General features: G+C 42.3%; 2 long non-coding RNA genes across 2 annotated transcripts; one reads left to right on the forward strand and one right to left on the reverse strand.

Annotated features, from left to right (window-relative positions):
* Window positions 1–548: 548 nt before the first annotated feature.
* Window positions 549–26761, reverse strand: LOC127563470 (uncharacterized). The gene is made up of 2 exons (XR_007953972.1): window positions 24970–26761; window positions 549–3451 (listed from the first exon to the last, which is right to left on the reverse strand). It is a non-coding gene; the product is annotated as an uncharacterized LOC127563470 (long non-coding RNA).
* On the forward strand, window positions 20416–23417 carry LOC127563467 (uncharacterized). Its single transcript, XR_007953971.1, has 2 exons — window positions 20416–21520; window positions 22321–23417. It is a non-coding gene; the product is annotated as an uncharacterized LOC127563467 (long non-coding RNA).
* Window positions 26762–26919: the final 158 nt, after the last annotated feature.

A 26919-nucleotide genomic window follows, 5' to 3' on the forward strand; every position in this document is an offset into this window, starting at 1 on the left:
AATATGTCTTTTTTGGGGGAAGATGCGTTCAGTGACTTGTCCAGGGTCACACAGCTTGTAGGGTCTGACTCCAGAGTGGGTGGTCCATCTGCCGCAGCTGTTCCACTATCCTCTCTGTATTGATACCCCTCAGCATTTATATTCAGTTTCTTTCGTCCCTTAAGGCTTACAAAAGCTGGAGTATATTGGGACAGTATCTTCCATTTCTATCTTACCCTCCTATCCTTACATCCATCCTAGTGCTCCGCATCTGCACTTAGAGGGAGGTCTCTAGCAGAGTCTCTAAGTAAGAGTGGGAGGGGAAATTAGAACCCAGTTCTTTGGACAAGAGGTCCTAGTCACTGAGGTTGGCAGACAAAGCCTGAAGTACTGATACTCCCTGAGGAGAACAGAGAAGGGCCCTGATGGGGATCAGTTCAGCCTTATGGTCCCAGTCTCTGGGGTGGTCCAGTCAAAAATCCAAGTTATGTCAAATCCCTGAGGTTAAATTTCCCCTATAAATCTACTGCAGTCCCACTATCTCTGTGAATCCCTTTTGGAGTTAGCCCACCATAGCTCATTTCTCCTTCTTATAACTAACTCTTTTAGGGTGCTAAATGCCTTTTAGGATTTAGCCTGCCAGTCAGTAGTATGCTTCCACCTCATGGGGTATTTCCTTTTTCCTAGTTAACGGGGAGTTCCACTGGGGAATTTGTCTTTTCCATTGTTAATTATTGTTCAAACCACTTTGCCATCTAACTCTGCTCTCCCAAACCTATTTCATATTTACCATTCCTGGTCACTTTGTCTGTAATGTCTTTTCCTAAATAAACCTACTTTCACCAAAAGGGATGGCCATTGTGAATTCTTCACGTCACAGGACCCCAACATTTGGGGCCTACATCAATCTCATCATTTGGTACTGTACCCCAAATACATCACTTACCACTACACACTATGATGGAGAAAATGATTCTCCTTTAGAAGGGGTGGCTCTCTGGGAGGGAAGAGAGAAGATGGATACAAAGGGAAATTTAGGCAATGCACTAAACAAAAAAGTGTGAATAATTTTTTAAGCTTAAGGGGAGAAAGGAAACCTGAAGTCTTTGCACCAGAGAGGAAAGAGAAAGCCAAGAAGATTTATCTTTGTCCATGGAATGAACTGGGCAGTGGAAGCTCCAATACAGATTGCCAATTTGGGAGAATTCCATTTGGTGAAAGGACAGAGAGTACAGAGGGACCATGAGAAAGTGACCTTCTCACAGGCTATTGCAAACCTGGGTTCAATTCAATTCAAAAACATTTACTGAGCATCTGTTATGTGGAAGGCACTCTGCTGGATGCATGGGATACACAGCTGAAATAAGACCTGAAATGTGTGACCTTAACAAGACAACTTACCTCTCTGAGTCTCAGCCTTCCCATCTGTTAACTGGAGACTATGCTTCCCTCATGGGGTGACAGTGAGGATTAAATGACAACAAATTTTATTCATTCAAAAATATTTATTAAGTAATTACTGTGGGCAAGGCACTGATCTGGAAAACTGGGATATAGAGACAAAAATACAATCCCTGTCCTCAAGGAACTTACATTCTCCTGGGAGGATAAATACAAATAAATACATATAAATAAATAAATATACAGTAAATTCAGAGGTAGTAATAGAAAACACAATTAGGGGAATCAGGATTGAGCTAAGTTTAAAGATAACTAGGGATTCTAAGAAGAGAGAGAGTCATAAAGGAGAAGAGTATCATTAAAAAAAAAGAAGATGAAATATATATAGAAAAATTGCACATGTTTAATATATATTGGAATACTTGCTACCTAGGGGAGAGGGACAGGGAAGGAAAAAAGCCTTCAACACAAGGTTTTGCAAGGATAAATGCTGAAAATTATCTTTGCATATATTTTGAAAATAAAAAGTTATTATTTAAAATAAATCAAAAAAAGAATTTGGAAGCTATTAAAAAAAGAAGAAAAAGATGAAAACTATTGATGATTTCATACTTATATTAAAGAGAATTGAGGCTAGGCTGAAGGATAATACCAAACTCCCTGGGCTTGACCTTTGTGCCTTATTTTCATGACAGACAGCAAAGCTCTGTGGGGGATGTGCTTCTAAAAAATATCCAACAGTGGGTCAGACCCATATAGTTCTGTAGGGTTTCTCTGGCAGGAATCACCCTCCAAAATTTTTTATTTTAAAGGTACAGAAGTTTTGTTTAGTTGTTTTCCTTCATGTCTGAGTCTTTGTGACCCTATTTTGGGTTTTCTTTGGCAAAAATAATGGAGTGATTTGCTATTTCCTGTTCTACCTTATTTTACAGATGAGTAAACTGAGGCAAACAGAGTCCCACAGCTAATAAATGTCTGAGGGTAGATTTGAATTCAGGCTTAGCCTTCTAACCACTATCTTACCTAGCTTTTCCTTTACCAAGGAGTTAAAAGGAATTTCTAATCCTAAATCAAATCAAGCTTTCTGACAGAGAACCCTGCCCGTGGTAAGCAGGAAGCCAAGATTAAAAATAGATTTAAGCCTGCTTATGGATACTAGTTATCTGGTTCCTATGGCAAGGACTCTCCTCTTGGAGAGGAATCTTCAAGGCTAAAATTACATAGAACCTACTTAAATGAGGGAAAACCACTAAGAGTTTTTCCTTAGACTCTGGTTTTCTAAGAGTTGTAGCAAAAGGCATCTTTCTTCTTGGGGAGAAGCAGTGGGAGCTGAGCTGTGAATTCCAGCTAAACCCAGGAACTGAAGTCAGAAAGAAGCTCCAAAGCTTGCCTTGTATGTGAGAGGGACCCCTAAATCAATAGAGAATATGAGTCACGGAGACCATTTACCACGCTCCCATGCTTAACACAGACTCTGTGTCTGGCAGAGACCAGCAGGAACAGCATTAACATCCCTGGAAGAGGCTGGCAACCTTCCACATGTCAGAAGTGGTATTGTCCTTTCATGGGCGCGTATTTGTCCCACATGTTCATTCTGTGCATGTTCCTCCGTGCCATGTGCTTTGGCCACATGCCCTTTCTATATTTATGCTTCTCTATCCATACTCCTTATATGTGCCCTCTCTTCCCACTGATGGAATATATGTTTGTGGGAGAGGGTTTCCCAGGTGTACAGGTAGAATTTTCTATTGTTACTTTTCTTGCTTCTTATTTCGTTAAAAATTAGTTTGAAGCCTTTGCTCTGAATTATTTATGTTTAGAGACTCACTAGTAAATATAAACACATCAGTGGGGGGTGTAATCTATGGCTTTTGAGAAAATGTAGACTCACAGAGTATCTTCAAACCGGGGTAGCTCATCCTATCAGCATGGGATGGGGGTACCTCAGGTGTTATATTATAATTATATGAAATGAGGATTGTCAGTCTTCCATTGGGCAGGAGGTGGGTCAGTGTGGAGGAGAGTACTTGATCCCTTTTCAAACTGCCACACAGCGAATTCCTTTCTTCCCCTAGGTGAGAAAAGGAAAAATTCAGGGACTCCTGGTAACATCAGAAGTTCTGTCTCTCAGGTTGATTGTTTCTAGTTTTCACCATTGTCTTATGAGCTTTGTGGCCTGGAGAGGGGCAAACAACCCCATCAGCTCCCAAATCCTTCTGCCTTTTTTCTTCCCAGCAAATTTAATTAAAAGTCATTGCTGTCCTTCTGAAGGAAAATGTCTGCCAGGGACACAATTACATTTTAACCAACCAAAGCAGGGCTTGTGCCAATATATTGGCATTGGGTGAGGGCTGTCGTTATTAGTTCTAAGCAAGTAATTTATTCCCGTTATTGTGTTCAAATTACAGGATATTACCTCCTGAGGAATAATCCCGTTTATTTGAAATGTAAAGAGAATTTGTCTGGACAACAATAGTTTCTTAAATGAGTGAACAAGGAATGCAGGATGGAAATTTTTTTTTTACAATGCCTCATGAAACCATCATTCAGTGACATGGAGATGCAAGATGGAAAAGGATTACATTCCTCTGGACTGGTTCCCCCCCCATCCCCATGACTGTCTCCTTTCCCCTGCCATGGCTGGGGGGGAGGGAGAGGGGAGACACAAAACACTTAAATTCTAAGTGGGTAGAAGGAAAAATAAAGCCACGAGCCTTTTAAAGGGAAGTGGATATGTGAGAATGAGAAAGATCTCTATTTGTAGTTCAAACTGGAGCTGAAAGGATCCCCAGATGTCATTGATCCAATAACTTGGTTTTATAAATTTAAAAAACTGTGGTTAGTGAGATGAAGTGATTTATTCAGTGGGAAGTCACCTACTCAGAATTACACAAAGGGAAAGATTCTGAGACAGAATCTGAACTCAGATCTTCCTGATTTCTTCACCTTTTCAATATCCATAATAGTAGTTATTCTGAGTTATATGCTTTGAATTCATCAAAGGTAGACTGCTGTTATTCTCTTACTGTCTCCTCTACTTATATTGACTGTCAACACCCTTTGAACGGTTTTTGTTCCATTATTTCCCATCCACAGGATATTCTCTTTGGCAGAGAAAGTATGCACTTCTGCCTTCTTTTTATTGACTATTACCATTGTCCAATCTACCTTCAAACAATGGTCAGGTGTTTTATTTGATCTTTCTCTTCCCCTAATACAGTTTTTTTTTTTTTTTTAATCCTCACTTGGTGGTGTTCTTAACTAATCTCATCAGCCTGGGATTGTTCTGAATTCTACTATTCCTGGGCTATTGCAATAAATGCAAATTAAAAAAATTTGAATCTCCTGTCCTCACTTTTATGGTTTTTATGTCTTTTAAAAATCTAAGTTGGTTAGTGAATTCTTTGCTTCTTTACATAGCTTTTCTATTTTTTTTCCTAAATGGAATTACCTCTAAGACTTTAAGGGAATCTCATTTTTGAGAACTTCCCATATATCCTCCCCTACAGAATTTTAGTCAATGATCTTGTCCTTTCTCTGAACACTTTGAAATTTGTTGTTCCCAAATTAGTAGGCCTGTGCTAGAGTCAGCTTGAATCATTTCAAGAGAGCTGACTGTTGAATTTTTCTATGAGCATTTACAGCTTGAAAATCAGTAAACTCTACAAATTAAGATTTGACTTATTGTTTTAACTTAAGAAAGTCATGGGAAAATGTTAATAATGAAGATTAAATTTAAAAGTGTCATCTGTACATTTATTTTTCCTAGAAAACATCACCCTTGAGTGGACGTCAGACTATACCTGTTTTTCCTTTTTTCTATCACAAATTTTAAGAAATTCACTTTTCCTCCATCCCAGTGTGCCCATCATTTTCACCTAAGCAACCACTTCCTTCCTGTTAGAATCAGACCTAGAAAAGAATTCCTCTCGGTTGCTTCTTCTACCTTTTGAAGGATGAAATTATCATTAAGGGAAGTCAAGAAGTTATTAGCTACTGGGATTTTGGCAGAGAGAGAGAGTGCCAGTAGCTGTCTGGATAATTGAAGTCCCCAGTCACTACTACATCAGGCCTCGGTGCCAGACCTGTGATCTGTTTCTCAACTGCCTCATTTATTTCCCCTTTTTGCGCAGGTAGCCTATAATATACTCTGATGACAAAATCGCTTTTCGTTTATCTTCTATTGATCTTCACCCATACGCTCTCCACTAGTTTTTCTCCTTCTAGTTCCTGAATTTTCTCCCATCAGCATATCTTATTAATATGCAATGTTGCCCTTTGACATTATACTTATCTTGGTTATTTTCAATAAAGTACTTCTTTCCACCCAAAGAACGAACACTAGGAAACGAATGTGAACTATCTGCATTTTAGTTTTTCTTCCCGGGTTATTTATACCTTCTGAATCCAATTCTCCCTGTGCAACAAGAGAACTGTTCGGTTCTGCAAACATATATTGTATCTAGGATATACTGCAACATATCCAACATATAAAGGACTGCTTGCCATCTAGGGGAGGGGGTGGAGGGAGGGAGGGGAAAAAAATCGGAAAAGAAACGAGTGCAAGGGATAATGTTGTTAATATAAAGTAATCATTAAATAAAAAATAAAAATTAAAAAAATAAAGTACTTCTTTCCAACTCTGGATATGTTCCAATCATAGATTTAATCTCAACAAATTTCTATTGTACTTAGGAAGTTAACTTTTTTTCCCTGTATTAGGACCTCAAGTTCATTTTGCTTGCTGTTTAGACTTAGGCCATTTTTTGGATAGAAATTGAGGCCATGGGTTTTATTGTTAGTTGCTTTTTTTCAGGTTTTTTTTTTTCCTGTGAACTTGAATATTTCAGCTGCTGCTGCTGTTCTTAAGTACAACTCACCCGCTATTCAAGTGCATAGATAAATATAAAACAGATGCAAAGCAAATGTAAGATAATTTGGGGGGATTGAGGTAACTAGCAGCTGGGGGGACAATCTCTTGTATAAAGTGGTACTTGAATTGAGCTTTGAAGGAATTTAGGGATTCTAAGAGGTAGAGGAGATAAAAGTCTATATTTCTGTTGGGGAATATCCTTGGGATCCCAGAACTTGAAGGAGATGGCCGAGAAGAGGGGAAATAGCACTAGAGCTGGGTGTGAGTCCTGATTTTTGCCTCTTATTAGCTGTGGGATCTTGGGTAAAACGTTTTAATTTCTTTAGATTTCTTTTTCTTCCTTTGTAAAATTGAGGTAGTTGGGTTAATGATCTCTTAAGATATCTTTCAGTTTAAAAAGCTGCATAACTATACACCTCAGCTCTTCTCTGTTTAGCCTATTATATTGGCTAAACTAGTTTTCTTTTTAAATTGTATAGGGATACTGCATTTTATTGTGCTTCAAAGATACTGCATTTTGGAGAGGATAAATTGAAGGTTTGTGGCAATCCTGCATCAAGCAATTTGAAGGATGCCATTGTTCCAACAGCCTGTGCTCATGTTGTGTCTCTGTCACATTTTGATAATTCTTGAAATATTCCAAACTTGTTCATTATTATATCTATTAAGGGGATCTATGATCAGTGATCTTTTATGTCATTGTTGTAATTGTTTTGGAGCGCCATGGACTACACCTATGTAATTTGGTGAACTTAATGCATAAATCTTTTGTGTGTTCTGACTACTCCATTAACCATCTGCTCCACATCTCTCCTTGGACCTCCCTATTCCTGAGACACAATATTGAAATAAGGCCAATTAATAATCCTACAATGGACTCTAACTGTTCAAGTGAAAGGAAAAGTCAATTGATGCAGAAAACTTCATTGTTGCCTTGTTTTAAGAAATTGCCACAGCTACCACAGTTTTCAGAAACCACAGCCATGATCAGTCAGCAGCCATCAATTTCAAGCCAAGATCTATCAACAAAAAAGATTATGACTTGCTGAAGGCTCCGATGAAGGTTAGCATTAAATGCTTGTTAATTAAGATATATACATTTTTAAGACAATACAATCATATATTTAATAGACTACAGTATAGTGTAAACATAATTTTTAGATGCATTGGGAAGCCCAAAAATTCGTGTGACTTGCTTTATTGAGATATTTGTTTTATTGTAGTGGCCTGTAACTGAACCCACAGTATCTCCAGGGTATGCCTTTATTGAGAAACTAAAGATTCAGGCTGTTGACCAAGCCTTCTAGTGGCTTAAGCACAAAGCCCAATGGAAAGGGAAGAGTGACTCTCCTTCTCCAGGTAGATTTGTAGACCAGCATGGCAGGAAATATAGAACAAGGAAATTGAGGACAACTTAATCAGGCTGTGTCTTTGCTGAATAGCTTTCCTCTGATTTGGCTAAGCAATTATCTTGTGGTTACCTGTTAATATAGTTTAAAAATGTGTGCCCAAGCCCAAAGTACCAGACTAGCTCTTTGCCATTGTGTCACAGCTACTTCAGTTCCTGGGGTTCCCTTCATCTTAGATCAGCCTTCGGTCACACTGACTCCTTGCTCCCATTGATGAGTTTTACCTGGTCCCTCCACTTTGAGGATTCCGAATTAGCCATCTGAGATCCTGCCTTTTGTTTTGCTTCTGACTTTCTAGACATCAACACCACATCCCTGTGAGGCTACCTCCCCACCCACCATCATCACCCTCCAGTACGCTTTAGTACCTTTTGTGTATTGTCTTCCCCAGCTAGAATGCAATTCTGGGAACCATCTTTCTTGCATTTGCATCTCCAAGGTGTCCAGCATTGTATCAAGCGTTTAATAAATACTTGCAGCCTATTCTTGATGCTTATCTTAATGAGACAGGGCTTACACTAGTTTCCAAGGTATGACCCCAACCTCCTTATCTAAATCAAGTCAAGTCAATCAACATTTCTAGGTTTTAGGTTGAATCAACAATACAAAAGCAGCAGAAAGACAGTCCCCACTGACAAAGAGTTTACGTTCTAATGGAGGAAGACAACACATAAAAAGAAGCTGAAAGGAGAAGGGGGGCCGGAGGTGAAGGTGCCCAGTGACAGTGGGGAAGGGACAGCAAGTGGCAGACAAAGTCCAGAGTTGAGAGTGTGCCCTGGAGAGGAATTAATACTTAGCTTTAACTCTTCTTCAGAGACTTGGAGATAATGACAAATAGATTTCCTATTCACTGACACAGTGCTACTCTTCCCTTCGTCAGGGATTTTGCTCCTACCCACTGATAGGTATCCCCTATACTTGTTCCCTTCTCTTCAGCAATGTTATGCTTAAGATTCTGCTAGGTAGGCTTCAGGAATATGTGAACCTAGAAAAAGCAGGCTGGTCTTTGAAGAGGCAGAGGAACTAGAAACCAAATTGCCAACATTCACTGGATTATGAAGAAAGCAAGAGAGTTCTTCTGTTTCACTGACTATATATGAAAACCTTTGACTGTGGACCATATCAAAATGTGGAAAGCCCTCCAAGAAATGGGAGGACCAGATCATCTTACTTGTCTCTTGAAGAAAATGTATGCAGGTCAAGAAGCAAGTTAGAATCAAACATGTAATAACTGATTGGCTTACGATTGGAAAAGAAGTGCATTAAGACTGTATATTAATTTAACTTATTTGCAGATTACATTATGCAAAATACCAGGCTGGATGAATGAAAAACTGGAATTAAAGTTGCTAGGAAAAATATCAACATTCTCAGATATACAGATAATACTGCTCTGATGGCACTACAGTCAGTGACTATAATTATGTGGTTAAAAAACACATATTCCTTGGAAGAAAAACTATGGCGAGTCTAGACAGTATACTAAAAAGCAGAGATATCACCTTACCAAAAAAAAAGTCTCTATAGTCAAAGCTATGGTTTTCCAAGGAGCAAAACATGGCAAAAAGGAAAACCGAGTGCCACAGAATCAATGTTTTCAAATTGTGGTGCTTGAGAGGACTTCTGAGAGTCCCTTGGACACCAAGGAGATCAAATCAGTCAATACTTAAAAAGAAATTAATTCAAACTCTTCATTGAAAGGTCAAACGCTGAAACTGAAACTTAAATGCTTTGGCCACACAAGATTCATTGGAACTCTAATGTTGGGAAAGATTGAAGACAAAAGGAGAAGGGAATAGCAGAGGATGAGATGTGTTGGAAGTGTCATGGAAGAAATAAATATTAACTTGGACAGACTTTGGGAGATGGTGGAGGGTAGATGGCCTGGTGTGTTAGGGTCCATGGGAGTCACAAAGAGTCCGACGGGACCGAACAACAAATTCCCTTCTCAGCTCAGGGCATCATATAATCAAAAAGCAACTTTAGAGGGTATCCTACTTCAGCCCATGCCTAAACGAGAAACTTCCCCACTTAAGGGAGCATACCCTGGATGGGATTTTTCTACCTCCAGTTTCTGCTAAAGTTCCTCTAGTGGGAAAGAACTCACTACTTCTATTCTGTTCCATGTTGGGTAACTATAATTGCTAACAAGTTTTTCCTTACATTGAATGAAATCTACTTCTTTATCTGTTCCCACTGGAATATTGTGCCCACTGGAGCAAAAAGAATAAATCTAATCCCTTTTCCACATGAAAGTCTCTCAGATACTTGAAGAACAAGCATGTTTCCTCTCCCCTTCAAGTCTTCTCTACTTCCAGGGAAACATTTCCACTTCTTTCCATTTACCCTGGCATAGCACAGCCTTGAGTCCCTCACCATTCTAGCTTTCCTCCTTAGTTTTCTAGCTTATCAATGTAAAATTATATTCCAAATGTGCTCTGACTCAGGAAGAAATCACAAGAGATGAGACTATCTTTTCCTTATCTCTGGACGTTATCTATGTCTTCCTTAAAACAATCTGAGGTTGCATTAGTTTTTGAATACCAATATCCCACTGTTGAAAAACCTTGATTTGTCAGGCTCTAAAATTACATTTATCCATCTCCTTTACCAGGTCCTCCCATCACATTATACTTTTAATTATATGTTGATTTTGTATCTGTTTTGCATTTACTTACCTCTCCATGTATTGTTTCCTCTCTTTAGCATTCAAGTACCCTGAAGATTGGCAGCTGAGTGGCAAAGTGGATAGAATACAGGACCTGGAGTCAGGAAGCCTCATCTTCCTGAGTTCAAATCCAACCTCAGATACTTATTAGTTATATGATCCTGCGCAAGTCATTTTATTGCCTCAGTTTTCATTTGTAAAATGAACTGGAAAAGGAAATGGCAAAGCATTCCAATATCTTTGCCCCCCCCTCCCCAAAAAAAAACAACAACATGATTTCACGGAAAATGAAAAAACCAAACAAAACAGGGATTGCTTTGGTTTTTGTTTGCCTTTCTAGCCCTTGCATTCTACCAAAATGTAGATAGTTGATAAATGTTTGCCAATTTTTGTTACCAATTTTTCAGTGGGATGTGGATGGGAAGGAAGGGAGAAAAGGAGAGAAGACAAATTTTGGTAAATTAAAAAATAAAATAAAATTTTAAAAGGAATGTTTGTTGAATAGGATTGAAATAAATCTCCACTAAATTTCATTTTAATAGATTCAGCCTCCAATCACAGCTTACTAAGAGTTCCTTGAAATGTGGATCTTTCATCTAATATGTTAATTATTCCTCTTTCATTCCATCTGATATTCAAAACTATCTGTAATGTGGAAAACATCTCCCTTGCCTCCATCCCTTTCTAGTCTTCTCATACCTTATATTCTCCAGGTACTGTGAGATACAATGACACTAGCCTTCTTTCTCAAAATGATACTCCATCTCTTGACTCAGGGATTTTCACTAGCTGTGACTCAGCAAAATAAACTCTTTCTCTTCATTTCTGCCCTCTGACTTCAGCTTCCTGCAAATCCCAGCTAAAATCCCACCTTTTACCTGACACCTTTTCCAATCACCTTTAATTCTAATATCTTCTCTCTGTTGGTTATTTCCAGTTTATCTAGATTAGAGCTTTCATCTGTACATAATTACTTATATTAGACTATAAGCTTCTTGAAATCAGGGACTTGTTTTACCTTTATTTTGTATTCCCAACACTTAGCACAGTGATATGTGATAGGAATGTAATAAATGTTTATTGATTGACTTTTGCCATCTGAAAATTTAATAAGCATGGTATTTATGTGGTTTTTTTTACTAATAAAAAGTGTGTGTGTGTGTGCTGCTGTATTTGCAGTCAGAGGCTATGAGTTCAAATCTCTGTTGCTCTGTCTGTAATCTCAAAACAGGTCACTTAACTTCAAAGTGGATTGGTAGAATCTACTTGTCCCATCTGTCAAATGAAGGGATCGGATTATATGACTTCAAACATCCCTTCCAGTTTCTTCCTAAGATCTTATGATCCAAAAATAGAGCACATGGCCAAACACAAATGGGAATACTTATTCAGAGACCTTTTAAAATTGACATTTTAAGTTTAAGTGGACATTCAACCAGTGTTGTTGTTATTCAGTCATGTTCAGCTCTTCATATGACACCATTTGGGGTTTTCTTTTTTTTAAAAATTAATTAAAGCTTTTTATTTTCAAAATATATACATGGATAATTTTCGACATCCACCCCTACAAAACCCTGTGTTCTAATTTTTTTCTTCCCTTCCCCCACCTCCTCCCCAGTCGGCAAGTGTTATATATATGTTGAACATGTGCAGTTCCTCTATACATATTTCCACAAATATGTTGCTCATTTGGGGTTTTCTTAGCAAAGGTACTGGAGTGATTTGCCATTTCTCTACCTTATTTAACAAATGTGGAAACTGATATAAACAGGGTGAAGTGACTTCTCAGGTCTTCCTGACTCAGAGCTCTATCCACTGTCCTAGTTGCCACTTAACAGTACTTTTGTCTATCCATTTTGCCTGTAAGAATAGACACAATATATGGATAAAATCTGGGTGGATATCCACAGCATTCTTCTGATCTCCCAGTTTAGTAACTGTCAACGAGGAAATGAGTTTAATCCTATTTGTTCTTGGATGAAGGTTTGCTGGCTGTTTGGGATGGTTTCTTCCTTATCTAGTTCACTAACTATCCTTCAAAAACATTATAGAATTGTACCAGGAACATGAATTGAGCTCACTGGCCTATAGTTTGAATTGTCCATTTGTTCCTTTTTTTAGAAAACTGGCACATTTGCCCTCTCCAATCCTTTAGGCACCTCTCCCATTCTTCATGATCTTTCAGAGATTACTGATATTGTCTCAGCAATTACATAACATATATTTGTACTTTCAGCAACTGACGAGGTGGTTCATTTGGGCCCAGTAACTTGAACTCGCTCATCAAGGGCAGCTTGGTGGTCTCTTACTGTCTTTACTATTTATCTAGAATTCCAACTCCCTAATAGCTATTTCTCGTCTGTCATTCCCAGGCTAAAGCTCATTCTCCTTTTCAGGGAAAAAAAACAAACAAACCCAGAAATAGAGATTAAAGCAGTTTGCCATTATCATTGTCCTATCTGCTTTAGCCACAGTCCTTTTCCTTTTTTTTTTTTTTTGATCTTCCTTTTCTCCCATATAGATTAAATTTCTTTTTTATTATGTCCTTTTTTCACTAAACTCAGCTGATTCTGAACTTTACCACTGAGGTATTTTTAATAGGCCCATGTCACATACTTATGCTGCTTAAAAACTATGTTGGATTCTTTACATTCTTGGCTGTTTCGTCAGATGATTCCAATTTTTCTAATTTATCAAAATTGTTTCTTTTTGTGACTTTAAGAATTTTATTCTTGAATTTAAAAAAAATTTTTTTAACTGACTTTCTCTATTACGTTTTAGTTTATAGGATTCTATTCTTCTGAATACTTTGTAATCTGTTGTATGTTTCACACTATACCTTGGTTTTTTTTTTTCTCCTTTTTAATCATATAGTCTAAGCTGGTGACTTCTCTGGATGTTTTTATCATTATCATTATATCATTATCAACATTTATTAAAGGCTTACTATGTGCCAAACACTACGCTAATCATGAGGGATAAAAAGACAAAATTATATTGCTAACTTCAAGGAGTTCACATTTTAAGATGGAAGACAACATGCTAACAATTATGTACATGTTATAATATAACTGGTATAACAATAAATGAGTAGCAATTCTAAAAAGAAAGAATGAGCAAAAAAGTCTGAAGAGTGGGGAGAGGGCTCTTGTAAAAGTTGAGATTTGAACTGAGTCTTAAATGTAGTATAGGATGCCAAAAGGCATAAGAGAGGAGGGAGATTATTCCAGACAAGGAGAAGGAATAAAAACACAAAGTCAGAAGATGTTATATTTGAGGAATAGCAGGAAGATCATAAAGTACAAGGAAGGCAGTGAAGTAGAAGACCAGAAAAGTAGGTAGGGACCAGGCTGTTTGAGCTTTAAAAACCAGATGATTTTATTTCTACTTCAGGCAGCTAGTTCCTCCTACTTTGTGAGAATCAGATTCTAGAATATTATTTCCCCTGGTTGGTTATTTCATTTTTTGAAATATCAAATTAGCATCAAGGCAAATCAAAATAGCTGCTCTGCTTCTTTATTTTTATTTTAGGAGAACAAGTATCTAGATAGTTGAAGTACTTCCATCATTACTATTCTAAACTAGTGATCTGTTTCCCAAACTTTTCATCTCTTTCTTCTTTCTGTAGGAGTGGTTTGTAGTACACTCTGATGACATTACTTTTATTTCTTTCTTTCCTAATTCTTTTGAATATGCCCTCAGGCAGCTACATAATATTTGTAGATAGAATCCTGGAGTTGGGGAGACCTGAATTCAAATCCCAGCACTGACCCTAGGCACTAATCTCTGTTTGCTTCTGTTTCATCGATTATAAAAAGGGGATATTAATTATCTTGCAAGGTTATTGTGAGAATCGAATTAGATTCTATTTGGAAAGCACTTAACCCAGTGCCTGTCATAGAGTGGAACATCTAATGATATGTCCTTTTCCTTTCTCCCTTTCAGCATCATTCTAGTCATGGGGTCCCAAGCTACTAAGTCTTATTGATGTCAGTGAGATTCTAGTCCTTGTATCAGGAGCTCTAGTTTTTTGCTTATTATCTATATATATCTGAGGCCAGTTTTTTATTGTCAAATCCTTTTTAGGCATTTTCTCCTATGAATTTCTGTACTCTCTTCTTACTCCTTTTTTTCTGTTATAATTATTCTCTATCCATAATGTTCAAGTCTGGTAACTGTACATAGTTCTCCCTTTTCCCCTTTCTTTTCGATTTAAATACCTTTTGATTATATTTTAAATACTATAAACTAAACCATTAAAAAATTTTAGAAGCTATTTTTTTTTTTTATCAATCATTATTGGGTGAATATTTCTGGGCACAAGCCTGTCATTACTGTAGTTGAGGTTATGGTTCAGAAATGTAAATCTCATTTGCAGACACTAACTTCTTAACTAGCTGTCCAACAACTGAATCTCTGTCCCATCTTTCAAAGCTAAACTCTAGTGTCATCTTCTCTATGACGCCATCCATGTTCTCCTGGAAGAAGTCTGCTCTGATCTTTCAAAGGATTTGAATCGTACTCTTCTATGCTCTTTTATCATCCTTTTGTACCCTGGTATTTTTATGTATGTCTTATCTCCTTAGTGAAACTGTAATCTCTTTGAGGACAGGGACTAACTTTTGCTTGGCAGGTAAGAGTTAAATGATTGATTATTGAATTCATTTGCTAATATCTCCAGATCTAAAGATTTAGGCCAGTGGCCGGGTTAATGCAGACTCTCAAGTAAATGATACAGTATACTTTCTCACTTAAAGCTTTTACTCGGGTTAACTTCAAGTCACCTTGAACATCAAGGACAAGCTGGGAAGGAAAAAGAAATCTCAAAAGGGATATCGATGTGTGTAGGTTATGAGGGTGGGGAAGGGGCTGCTGCTTGGGAGAAAATGGGTCTTGTAAACAAATATACATAATTATTTGTATATGAGCCTTAGGCCTTTAAAGTATTTGCTGTAGAAAAAAATCTTTTTTTCCAAAGACCCTGCCTCCTTGAGTCACTAACCCATCTGCTAACAGATGGAATACCCCAAATCACAGGCTCCCTAGACCATTCTCCTAATTTCAGGGTCTAGAGGGTAGGATCTGCACAGGCTAATAATAAACTTTAACTCTTTAATTTTCTTCACTTTGGGCTCTGGGCTTTGGCCACCATAAAAAACTGAACTTTCCCTCTTCTCTTCCTCATACCTTCTGGGACTTAACTCCTTTGGGTAGAAGACTCCTCCCTTTATAATTTAGGGGTCATTTTCCTTAAATAAATGATAGATTCTTAGAAACGATCCTGATTCTCCACTACTGTGCAATGAGCTGCAGAATGTGGGGGTTGGGGGTTTCTGCTTCTAACTGATCAGAGTTGAAGATGTTTGTTGGTGGAGAAGAAAAAGGGCGGAGGAGTGCAGCTAGCAAAGTCTGTTTGGAAAGATTTTTTTTTTTTAATCTTTTCAGGTTTGTTTTTGGACTTTGAGCTGCAAGCCCGAGGAAGATTGAGATTGGGGTGGGAGGAAGCAACGAGAGGGAATCTTTCAAAGTAGTAGCCATGGGAAATGTTTTTATTTTCTGCTTGAAAGAAAATGTCAGAGAATAAAAACCTAGAGGGAGGAGGAGCGTGTGTGTAAGACGCTTTTTTCCAAAGCCTGTCAGAGACACTGAGGAAGGTGAGAACTAGTTTGCTTTTCTTTTCTTTTTCTCTCTACTTTCTCCTTCTTTCAGAAATCTCCCTTTCCCCCTTACCCCAATTAGAATCCTTTGATTTGATGACCCTTGTTGGAAAAAAGATATATACAGGACAGCGCAGGGTGTTTGTCTTTGTATTCCACGGTGAAATACTATATCTGAAAAAAAGAACACCCAGGGGTCGGGACATTTCTAGAAAAAGGAAATGAAAATGCCTGACCTCATCCTAGAAAAATAGCCTTTTTTTCCTGTAGCCCTAGAACCACCGGGAACTCACATGCCCCATCCCACCAGATTCTGGCCTAAGTAGCTGAGTTTGGCTCCGGTGAGGCTTAATCCTTGCTTTAGCCGCAGCCTTTTGCTTCGAAGCTATCTTCGCCTTTATTAAGATGGTTTTCCTTACATAAGGCAGACACATCTCCTTGTTAACTGAATGATTCAGCAAGTCCCAAAGCTTTCAGAAACCCGTTTGGTTGGAGGTGTGGAAGAAACCTTGGCGCTTCAATTCTTGGAGTGAGATGAGGGGTTTTAATGTGTCCTGCCCCGGCCTAGTTAGATTGTAAGCTTTTCCAGGGCAGGATATGTGCTCTACTCAGACCATAACGCTGAAGCATTTAAGTTCACGAAAAAGAAGGGAGCTTCCTAAGTCGTTCCTTTGATACTTGGGGGATGGGAAGGGTAGTGAATTTCAATGTGTAACGGCACGGGGCAGTCCAGAGCATTAGGACAGAGGGGAAAAGTCGGTCCTGTATCGGTTGTCCCAGGCCCGGAGGACATACGATGCCAGAGCTATAGGGAGCTCGGAAGTCCTTCAGGGCAGCCCTTAGCTTCACAGATAAGGAAACTGAGGTTTCCACTTGCTTAAGGTCACCCGGGTAGTAAGCGCGGAAGGTGGTATTTGAACCCAGGTCCTTTGAATTGACGATCCATGTTCTTTCTTTCAACGCTGGCCTTAAGTAGTTAGTTCTCGGCGCTTTTGCGGGAGACAGCGGGGTGCCAGCACAGATCGCAGTATGGCTAAGGGTTGCGGGTGCAGTAATCAGAGCTCGTTCCCGCAGTCACTTTCCTCAACCCCCAGCCCAGCCTAGCCCTGCTTAGCTTAATAGCACAGCAGGGGCTGAGGGCAGGACTCCGGCGGCGCGTTCTGACACTCAAGCAAAGGTTACACTGATTGGCATCTCACGCGGAGTCAAAGGCTCGGCCGAGTTTGGCGAGAGGCCTCTAAGGTCACCCCCGCTCCCCCAGCCCTGGCCCAGCCCGGGATCTGAGAGGCCCGAGCAAGGCTGGTCCCGGGCTCAGAAGGCTAAACAGAGCTCGTTAAGGGAATATTTAGGATGCCCGAAGAGTGGGCAGAAAGGAGCCGGACTGAGATTCTTCCTCCCCACCCCCTTCCACCCCAATCGGGGTGGGACTGCCTGGGGGAGGCGCCGGGATAGGCGGCCAAAGGCTGCAGATGCTCTCGGGCGCCTATGGGGTTAGGGAGTGGGGTGGGGTGGGGTGGCGTGAAGGGTCGCTCTCAGCTGTCCAAAGCCTGGGACGGTTGCTGGACTCCGCTGGCATGCTTGGAGCGCCGGACTGTTGGGATTCGGGGCGGGGGGCACAGAGAGAGGGCAAAATCGCAGCTATTAATACATTCAGGTCTGATCCCTGGCAGCCCCCAAGGAGAAGAGGCGCCCCAGCAGCTTCCTCCAGGTTTGGCCGCTGCAGCTATTTCAAGGTTGGAATCCGCAGCGCGCACTCCCCCGTTGCCCGCCCGAGGTTGGCCGAGAACTAGCGATGGGTGATAGCGGAGGCCCAGACCGCAGCAGGCTTAAAGCATGGGGAGAAATCGGAACAAGGGCCGGCGCCAACGCCCCGCTGCCTCCCCCGCCTCTCCGGGAGGGTCAAATGCCTTCCACTTTGGCTTTTCCCGAGCCTAAAGCTAGCTGGGAAGAGCTTTTTCAAGACATAGGCAATACACACATACATCTACATATAAGGACCCTCCCCAATCACATATAACCCACCCACCCACACACACACATTACACATATGTGTATAACTGCAAACATAAACCTGATTACCGTTTTTCTTTGAAGATTTGGCTGGGGGGGCGGGGAAGGGAGAGACATACAGGCGGAGGTGAGAGGATGTCAGGGGCTACTCTTTCTTAAATCTCTTCGACTCCCTCATCTCTCTACAAGGGTCCACAGGGTTAAGAAATGCAAGTTGCTTAAGGTTGCCGGGAGCCCTTCAGCCAAGCCAGTCCCTGGGGAACCGGGCCGCCTGGCTGATTTATTGGCGGTTTATTTGGAGAAACGCTATCTTCGATTCTGTGTAAAAATGTGTGTACTGGAATGTAACCTTGGGCTGGAAACTGCAGAATTTTTTTTTTAAGAGTGGGGGAGAGGAGTGAAGGAAGTTGTTTCTCCATTGGATTCCAAATCTGGATTTTCCAGTTTCTTGAGGGTTCTGGTTTAAATAGTGGTGGTTTAAGACACAGATAGAGGCAGCCAACTTCTGAATTCCTTTCTCTCTGACACCCGCTGAGCAAGTCCTGTAAGATCTTGTCCAGCAGCCCTTAAATCCCTGTCCCTTTAGCACAAACAGGCAGCGAGAAAAAATGTAATTTTAAAAATATACCCATAGCGGTTGGAAATGTGGTTTAAAGCAGATGCGAAATCCATAGAGACTGGTTTCTGTGGCAGAGACACCTGGGAGAACTTCGCTTAATTCATTGATCAGTGTTTCTAAAAGCACCGGGCCCAATGCACCCCGGACATCTGTCAGTCAGTGTATCTTGATGGCCCATCTGTGAGTTTCTGAATGATTACTTTCCCTAGACTTTTTTTTTTTTTTGAAACATTTAGATTTCAGCCTTCTGGCTTTATCAGTGACTGATGGTGTTTGCTGTTTAAAAAAGGGAGGGGGGAGGAAGGAAACGTTAACTATCTCCCCTCTCTGAAAATATACTGGAAAAAAATAAGAAAATAAAGAAAAAGAAAAGCTAAGGGAGTATTTTGCTCTCCCCAGAATTCCTGTATCTTGAGTCTTTAACGTAGAGGTCATAAGATGTAATGGCATTTCTCCCTCCCCCCCCCCCCCTCCGCTGGTAAGCAGAGTAATGCAAAATAATTCGTGATGGAATTAATTAAGAGAAAATAAACTCTCTCTGGATTTATATACTAGGTTCCCTAGGCACAGCTGACTACCCATGTTGATGTTTTTCCACCTTTATACCCAGGGAAAAAACTGAGAAGAGATATGTTTTTATCTCTGTTCATGAACTAGGCTTTAGAATCAATGGGGTGTTTTCTCAGACTTCCAAATTTACAGAATTATAAATACTTGTGGTGAATTACAACCCTTGAAGCAAAAGAATCCAGCCCCAGGGCCTTGGGACTCTCAAAAGATGGAAACAAGATTTTCAAGAAAGGCAGGAATTTTGAAAGTTCTCAGACTATTGCCAGTTTTACAGGTCAACTGATAGTGACATGGAAATCTGGATGTTACCATCCTTAGTTTGTTTTTTGAAGTTTACTGTGTCGATCTAAATAATTCTGCTGTCTGGGTTCAGGTGGAATTCAGCTCGATGTGAGTGAGAAATAGGATATCAGTGAGGTGGATGGGTCACCGGCCATGGAAAGAGGAGATTAGTCAAGTGCATTTTGGAGATTTTATCAAGGTATTCGTGAGAGAATTTCCTAACCTCCCTCTCCACCAGCTCTCTGAGGTCAAGTAATAGTGAAGAAAATTAAAGGATAAGAGTTAAGTCAAAAATCGGGACAAGAATGAAGTCTTCATCAGATGAAGACCAACCCAGATTAAACGTGTAACTTCTCTCTCAAGTCAAGGGTATCCTCCCTGTTCCATCCCAAACCTTTTGGGGTGACCTCTTCCATTATATTCCCCGATCCAGAATGAACCCAACCCCACCTGGCTTGGATAGGATGGAAATGGAACTTCAGGAACTGGCAATCCTTGCAACTCCCTCCACTCCAGTATTTTTGGGGCGACTGGTCTGTGTAGTCTACGGCTACCCTTTGGGTTTGTAGCTCAGCTACAAGGGCGGCTGCGGATAGGCAGACTGATATCAAAGTGGCTGGGTCCTCTCCCCCTTTATCGTGCAGCTGTCCCAACCTTCCTCCTCCTTGCTGGGACAACTTCAGGCCCCAACGAGGAAGTAATTGAGCCAGACGGAGCCTCCGAAGCGGATTCCCGAGACTCCAGTCTCTCCTTGGGGTCCTGTGGGGCCTCGGTGCAGACAAGAGCGCCTTGACCGTGGGCTCGGAAGGTAGATACACAGAGGGTACTCATTGAGTGTCGGCCTTCCAGCTAGGCTTTACTCCGGAACTTTACGCCTTCGGATTCTACAGCAAAACGAATTGCAATGCCGCTGTCAAAGCTCCCTAACCTCTCTCAGCTCGGTACGGATGGGGGACCCACAAGCCTTAGAGACTTTCTTGGTTCGGAATGGAAGGTCTCGGGGGAAGGAGAGGGGGGAAGGAAGGAAATCAATTTGTTCGCTCCTCTCCTGGAGAAGCTTTGGGGCTACCGAAGTCGGCCGCCCAGGCTTATCTACTAAGCTTCAGCCAACCCGGGCCCCAAAGTCTAGTCGCCCGGATTTATCTTCCGGGGAGAGCCTTTCCTCTTGCGTACGGAATGTTAACTGGGGTAGCTGCTGCAGAATCCGACAGACCAGAGGATTGAGTCCGAAGGCGGAGAGGGTGACCGATTTCTGGCTAAGAAAAATTATCCTCTCTCACAAGAGTGGAAGGAAGAGCTTGGGCACAATGCCCTGGTTACCAGGGGCCGAAATGGGCCAGGAAAAACTGCTTAGGCTCGAAACCATGCACAGATTACCGAGCTCTAGGGACTGGGGGTAGCCCTATCTGAACTGACATGGAGGGGAGAACCGAGGGGCTGAAGCTTGTCAGCAAACCCTATCTCCAGTAAGCTCAGATCCCGTATTCCCTCTCAGTCCATACCACTCCCGGCCCACACCGGTAAGAAATCCCAGCCGTTTCGGCTTGATTCAAGCGTTCCCCTTGGGGGGACCAGGTTCTGTTTTCCCTCTCCGCCTCCCATCCACTGTCCAGCTCAAAGTTTGGGGAAGGGGCAAGTAGTGTAAGTCGAAGATGTCCACTAGTTCCAGGCAAGAAGTTGAGTACGGGGAAAGAGCTGGAAGGGAGAGGAATTCGTAGAAGCTAACACAAGATTTATGGCTCAAACTGTCCTCCCTCAGCGAGGAGTCTTTAATTCCTTTCCAATCAAAACAGAGTTGAGTGTAAGACCCGGCCGGGCGTTGGGATGGGGGCTGAAGCTTCGGCTCAAGCCAGGTCCTTTCTAAAGACAAACAGGGGGGAGGTGAAACTCTAACGATCCCCCAAACCGCTTGGCCTCCCTCTTACTCCGAACCTATTCAGGGCAATGCGCGGCTCTCTTCCCCATGGACCCATTTTCACTTTGCCAAGGGGACCCTGGGAGGGGTGCAGACGTTGGCTGTGCTTCTCCGGGTCTTCTCTAAGAACAAGAGAGGTAGGTAGAAAGAACTGGAGACTGCAGCCCCGGCTTAGAAGCTAGTCTCCGCTAAGTAGTCTCTGGGCTCCATTGGAGGCCCCTAAGGCCTCACTTCGGTCAATCCCCGAATAAACACGGCAAGCAGGAAAGTCAGGGGTACTTTGGACCTCCTAGTTTAAAGAGCTGGAGGAATGGGGATTGGGAAAAGCAAACAAAAAACAAAAAACAAAAAACAAAAAAAACAAAACCCCTTACAAATCGCCTCCCTTTTCCTTCCCCAAACGCAGTGAGATTATAGTGTGTATTGTCCAGGACAACAAACTGGAAAAACCCAGATTTAGATTTAGAATAAAAAATCTGTTTTATAATTACTCCAAACTTTTTGATTCTCGAATTAAGTAAATGCTTTCGTTTATCGGGATACAACCCTTAGGCGAACACTCTTGGGTCCCTCAGCCAGGAAATGACCGCGTCATTTTTTTAAGGCTCCATTTTGGGATTTACAAAGTTTTTAGCCAGTAAGCACTGTTTACGCCATAGGGTATCGCCGCCCAGGCACTGGGAAGCCCAGTGGAGAGCTCCTGAGGGAGGTTGGGAGGACAGGGGTGCTCTACGGGCAGTCGCCCAGCACACAGGGTTGTTTGGGTAGGGCAGGAGTAAGTGCCCTTGAGTCTACAAAGGGTGGGGGGGCTGGGCTAGAATGGGGGGAAGAGACTGGAAGACGGACTAGTCACTAGATTTTTAGAGCTGTTAAGAACGTTGGAGAAGCTCGTTCGGATTCGTAGATGAAGACTGCGTTAGTTTTCCTTCTTTCCAAGGTGAATGAGAAGGGACAGAGGCAGCGGCTGAAACTGCGGCGACAGGCAACGAGGAGAGATTCCTATCTGGTCTCCGGGCCGAGAGGATTGCGCCGTGGGAAACAAAAGAGCCGTTTCTCCCCTGCTAAGCCAAGCAACAACTGGGGGGGGGGGGTGTGGAGGGAGGGGAGGAGGAGGCTGTGGATATGAGTGTAAAAGCCTCAAGGTTGGCTTGTCCTTTGATTTAAAAAAAAGGGGGGGGGAGTATTTTGTCAACCCAGCTGGGGCATGGTTACGTGTTTATGCTACATTCCGTCAGAAAAAAAGGCCCCCACAGTTCCGAATAGACTGCAGCGAAACAAAAGAAGGGCTTAATCTAATTAACACAGCCCGAGAAGGGAGCTGGGAGAGGGGAGATGGGTGGTGGGAGAGGGGTTGGGAGCTATCGAATTTCCCTCCATGGATTTTATTTGGAGAAAGCAAATTCAGGTCCGTAGGGCAGTTATACTCACCCCTTTCTCTACTCCCCTCATCCACCCTTTCTCGGGAGTGCGCAGCTCGGGGGGGAAGCGGGGAAGACAAAAGGGGAAAACCTAACCAAACCCTTGAAACAATTTGCAAAAGTCTTATCAAGTCCATTTGAAAATAAAATAAATAAAACTAACTCTTAAACCATAGCTCTCCTAACCAGCGTGCAAGGGGAGTGGAAATTGGGATGGGGGTGCTGGTAGTTCGGGGGTGGCGAGTTGCACAGGGACTTGTAAAGCTGAACGTTTCGGCTCGGAAAATGGCTGTTGTGAAGTCGAGCAAAATCCTGTCCCCGCTCCCGGAGGCTTGGGAGAAGCGGGGGGTGGGGGTGGGGGTGAAGAGAGAGGAAGAAATTACAAGATCTAGTTTTTAAATTTAGGTTTTCGGGTAGTGGAGGGGGGAGAAGGCGGGGGCAACACACCAAACACACAACCCACAATTTTCAAGCGAGGAGAGTAGAGCGAAGCCAATGATTAACACCCCAGCCACCCCGCTCCCCACCCCCAAATAAATAAAAAGAAATTCAAACGCCCGCTAGAAGGAGAAGGAGCGGAGCAGCAAGAGCCCTGCTGAACCATCCGCGGGTGGACGCGTTATTCAACACTGTACAAGCTCTCTCGCTTGCCTGCTTTGCTTATTGGCGGGGGTTGGGGGGGGCACTCGATTCCTCTTATACAACACAAGCAACCCTCGTTCATTCCACACTTACACCTCCCCTTCCCCTCCCCCCCACAATCGGTTGTTTTTTTTTTTTTTTTTTTTTCCCACTACATTCCCTGCAAAGCTCCTGGCTTCGGTTTCCCCACCCAACCTACAAGATGGCTCCCAGCTGCTGTTTACCAGACTGACTGCAGCAAAAGGGGGGGGGGGGGGCGGGGGGCCGCGGGAAGAGAGAAGGAAAAAAAGGGCTTAATTCAAGTCGTGACTTCACTATCGGTGGCAAAGATCAAGGCAATTAAACATTCGCCACGGAATCAGACCTCGTTTCATCGGGGAGGGCCCGATCTTGCATCAACAACCGTATTATGCACACACACATATTTAGGTCTACATAAACATGCCAGCCAGCTTGTTTACTGCTCTAGTGTTAACAGGATCTGTTTTGCATGTTTTCCTCACCCCAGTGTATCCCCACCCTATTCACACACGCCCCCACCCTCGGTTAAAAAAAAAAAAAAACCAACAACTAAAAATCCAACCCTTCAGTCTCTTGTCTAGGTAACCATTCGATTATATAAAACATTCTTCAAAATAGCAGAGGTCCTGGATTTGTGGAGTTTGGAGGACTAGCCCCGCGAAATATTCTCACTTAAGCTTTTTTTTTTTTTTTTTTTTTAATTGAGGTGTGTGGGGGGGAGAAGGGGAGAAGATAGGTTGGATGACTGACAAAAGAAAGGGGTGTGTATGGAGGGGTTGGGAAAGAGAAAAAAAGATTGATCAACACCGAAATTGCAGCTTTAATGAAATGCAGATTCTCTTTGCCCGCTGATGAGAAACACTTGAAAAATGCAAGCGCCATTGGCAAACTCAAGACAAACAAGCAGAATTTTTATTAGCAACTAAATGATTTATTGCATACATACCCCACCGTCACAATTATAGCGTCTTGTAGCATCCGGGTGTGAAAGCATTAAACATTTATAAAAATATGCTTTCTCTCCATGTTCGTCTTGCCCCCCCCTCCCCGACCCCCAACGGTAAGCGATTAAACCCTTATTTCTTCATGTCTGTATATTTTAAATTAAAATTATCTCTATACAAGAATTTAAGACTTTCTCCAGTTTCTGAGTGAGGTCGGGAGAAAAGGGGGGGAAGATTCTTAATCTGAATACCGGTATGTATGGGGGGGGAATTGAATTTGCAAGATTTTCAAAGAATAAAGAACTACTTTTAAAAAAGCTTAGAGAGAGCGCCTGTCACTCATTGCTGCTCCAGTGATCGCTCAAGATCCCTCGGCATTCTGTTCAGGCAGCCATATAAGCTTCAGACTTGCATTAATTTTTCCAGCAATCACCTCCCCCCATCCCAAGTCTCGCACTCTCATTCTCTCAGCACCCCCCCACCCCTCCTACCCCTTCCCTCTCCCTTTTCATCGGGAGGATCCTCCTGCTAATTTGGGAGCCGTTCGCTGTAGTGTCCTACCCAAGTCAGTGTCCTTTCCTCCGCCGAGTCCGAAGGTGCCTGGGTGATATTTAGATGAGCGCTTCCTTGCTTTTAACATACAGACATTGCTTTCCTCCTTGGCTCATTACTATTTTAGTTTCTTTCTTTCCTCTTCTCTCCCTTCCCCCCACTCCCGCCTCCCGCCTCCCTCTCCCTCCCCTCCCCTTCTAGATCTTCTGCTTCCAAAAGAGGGCAGCCTAGAAACCAGCTAGATAGGCTTTGGCGAAGGGCAACTTGAAACTGCCCTCCAGAGACTGAACTTTTTTTTTTTTTTAATTTATACTGGAATTAAATTATACCCCCCTCCCCCGCTCGCGCCGCCTCCCCCCATTTTTCTTTTCTAAAAGTCGAGAAAAAAATAGAATGGAGTCGAAGTAGCAGAATGCTCTCTTCTGAAAGTTTAAAAGAAGTGGATATGAAAAATAAAAAAGGATAAAATCCTTAAACTTGCAGTGATTTGGGGAATACTCTGGGGTTCTGAGGCCTTAATTAAAAAAACGACTCAGCTTCCTTTCGTAATCAGAGAACTGGACTTACTTCTTTCCTTCAATGTCTTGTTAATTTTATTTAGCTAAAATAAGGAAATAGACAAGCAGTAGATTTTTCATTGTGTTCACAGTTATCGTCATTCTTAGGCACCCTCCCCCAATTTCTTTTCTTTACAAGAGAAAGACCCAGATATATCCGAGCAGCTCTTGTTTAACCTCCGCCTTGGAAGTCACAGAGGAGCCAGAGAGGTTCCGTGGTGACTCAGGTGGCTGCTCCGGCTCGGGGACTGACTCTGAGGCCAGCGGGGTATGCAAGCAGCATAGCTTCCCTTATTACCGATTCACTAGCCCCTTTATTTCCCCTTCTAACCAGGTACGTACTCTCTTCTCTGCAGGCAGGCGAACACGAGAGGGATTTTGCTGAAAGGGCAGTATGGAAAGTACAAAGTCTGGGGAATTGGGGGGGGGGGGACTTTTACCCCTCCTTCCTCTCCCTCCTATAAAAGCGGCCAGCAAAGCAGTTAGGGGTTTGCTGCTGCTTTTCTTTAGCTAAACACATTGCCCCCCCGCCCGTAGTCCACCCCGCCTTCCTTCCAGTTGGGAGCAGAGAATGAAGGGCCAGAGAGCAGGGGGTTGAGAGGAAAAGGGATGGGGGTGTGGAGCGGTTGGAGAAGGACCTACGCCAAGAGTTTTTAATATTACAGTTTAATAGGTTTCAGAAGGCCCCGCAGAGAAATGCAAATAGGATGAAATGTCAGAATCAAGTGGGATTCTGTACTCTAGCTCAGCCGCTTTAATCCTGTTTTCTGCTCAGATTTTTTGGGGGGAGGGGTGACGGCGCTTAAAGAGGGGTTTGGGAGGGGCTTGAGGACGAACGACTGTTAAGTGGCTTCTTCGGTTCTAAAGCACATCAGCTTGGGATTGTTTTAGGCAGGGAAAACTCTTATCACGCATCCATACCCCCACCTTCGTTTCTAGAGGAACCCCCCCCCCAGAAGATTATATACACTCACCCGCTGTCGCCTTGACCTCTCCAAAATATTAATCATTAACGATCTGACACTGCGTTTCAGGGAGGGACTGGGACTAGGAAAACTGCGTTTGCTTCCCCCCTGCCCCCCACCATAGAGAGAATGAATGGTGGCTTTGTAAAGAAAAAATAAATCATGTCGCTTCCTCCCTCCTATTCTACTCACAATTGGATTGTTACTGCACCATCCTCCATGGTTGTGCAACTTGGAAAAGATCTGGGGGGAAAAGGAGATGTATTCTGTGTGTGTGTGTGTGTGTGTGTGTGTGTGTGTATGCGCGCGTGTGCGTGTGTGTGTGTGTGTGTGTGTGTGTGTGTGATATGAGGAAGAGGGAGGGAAAGACTAAAGAGAACAGGGGGTTAGGGAAAAGAAAAGCAAACGGCCTCAAAGCTCTCCTTTCTCCCCTGGTT

The sequence above is a fragment of the Antechinus flavipes genome, chromosome 1 (assembly GCF_016432865.1).
Source record: "Antechinus flavipes isolate AdamAnt ecotype Samford, QLD, Australia chromosome 1, AdamAnt_v2, whole genome shotgun sequence".
Taxonomy (NCBI): Eukaryota; Metazoa; Chordata; class Mammalia; order Dasyuromorphia; family Dasyuridae; genus Antechinus; species Antechinus flavipes.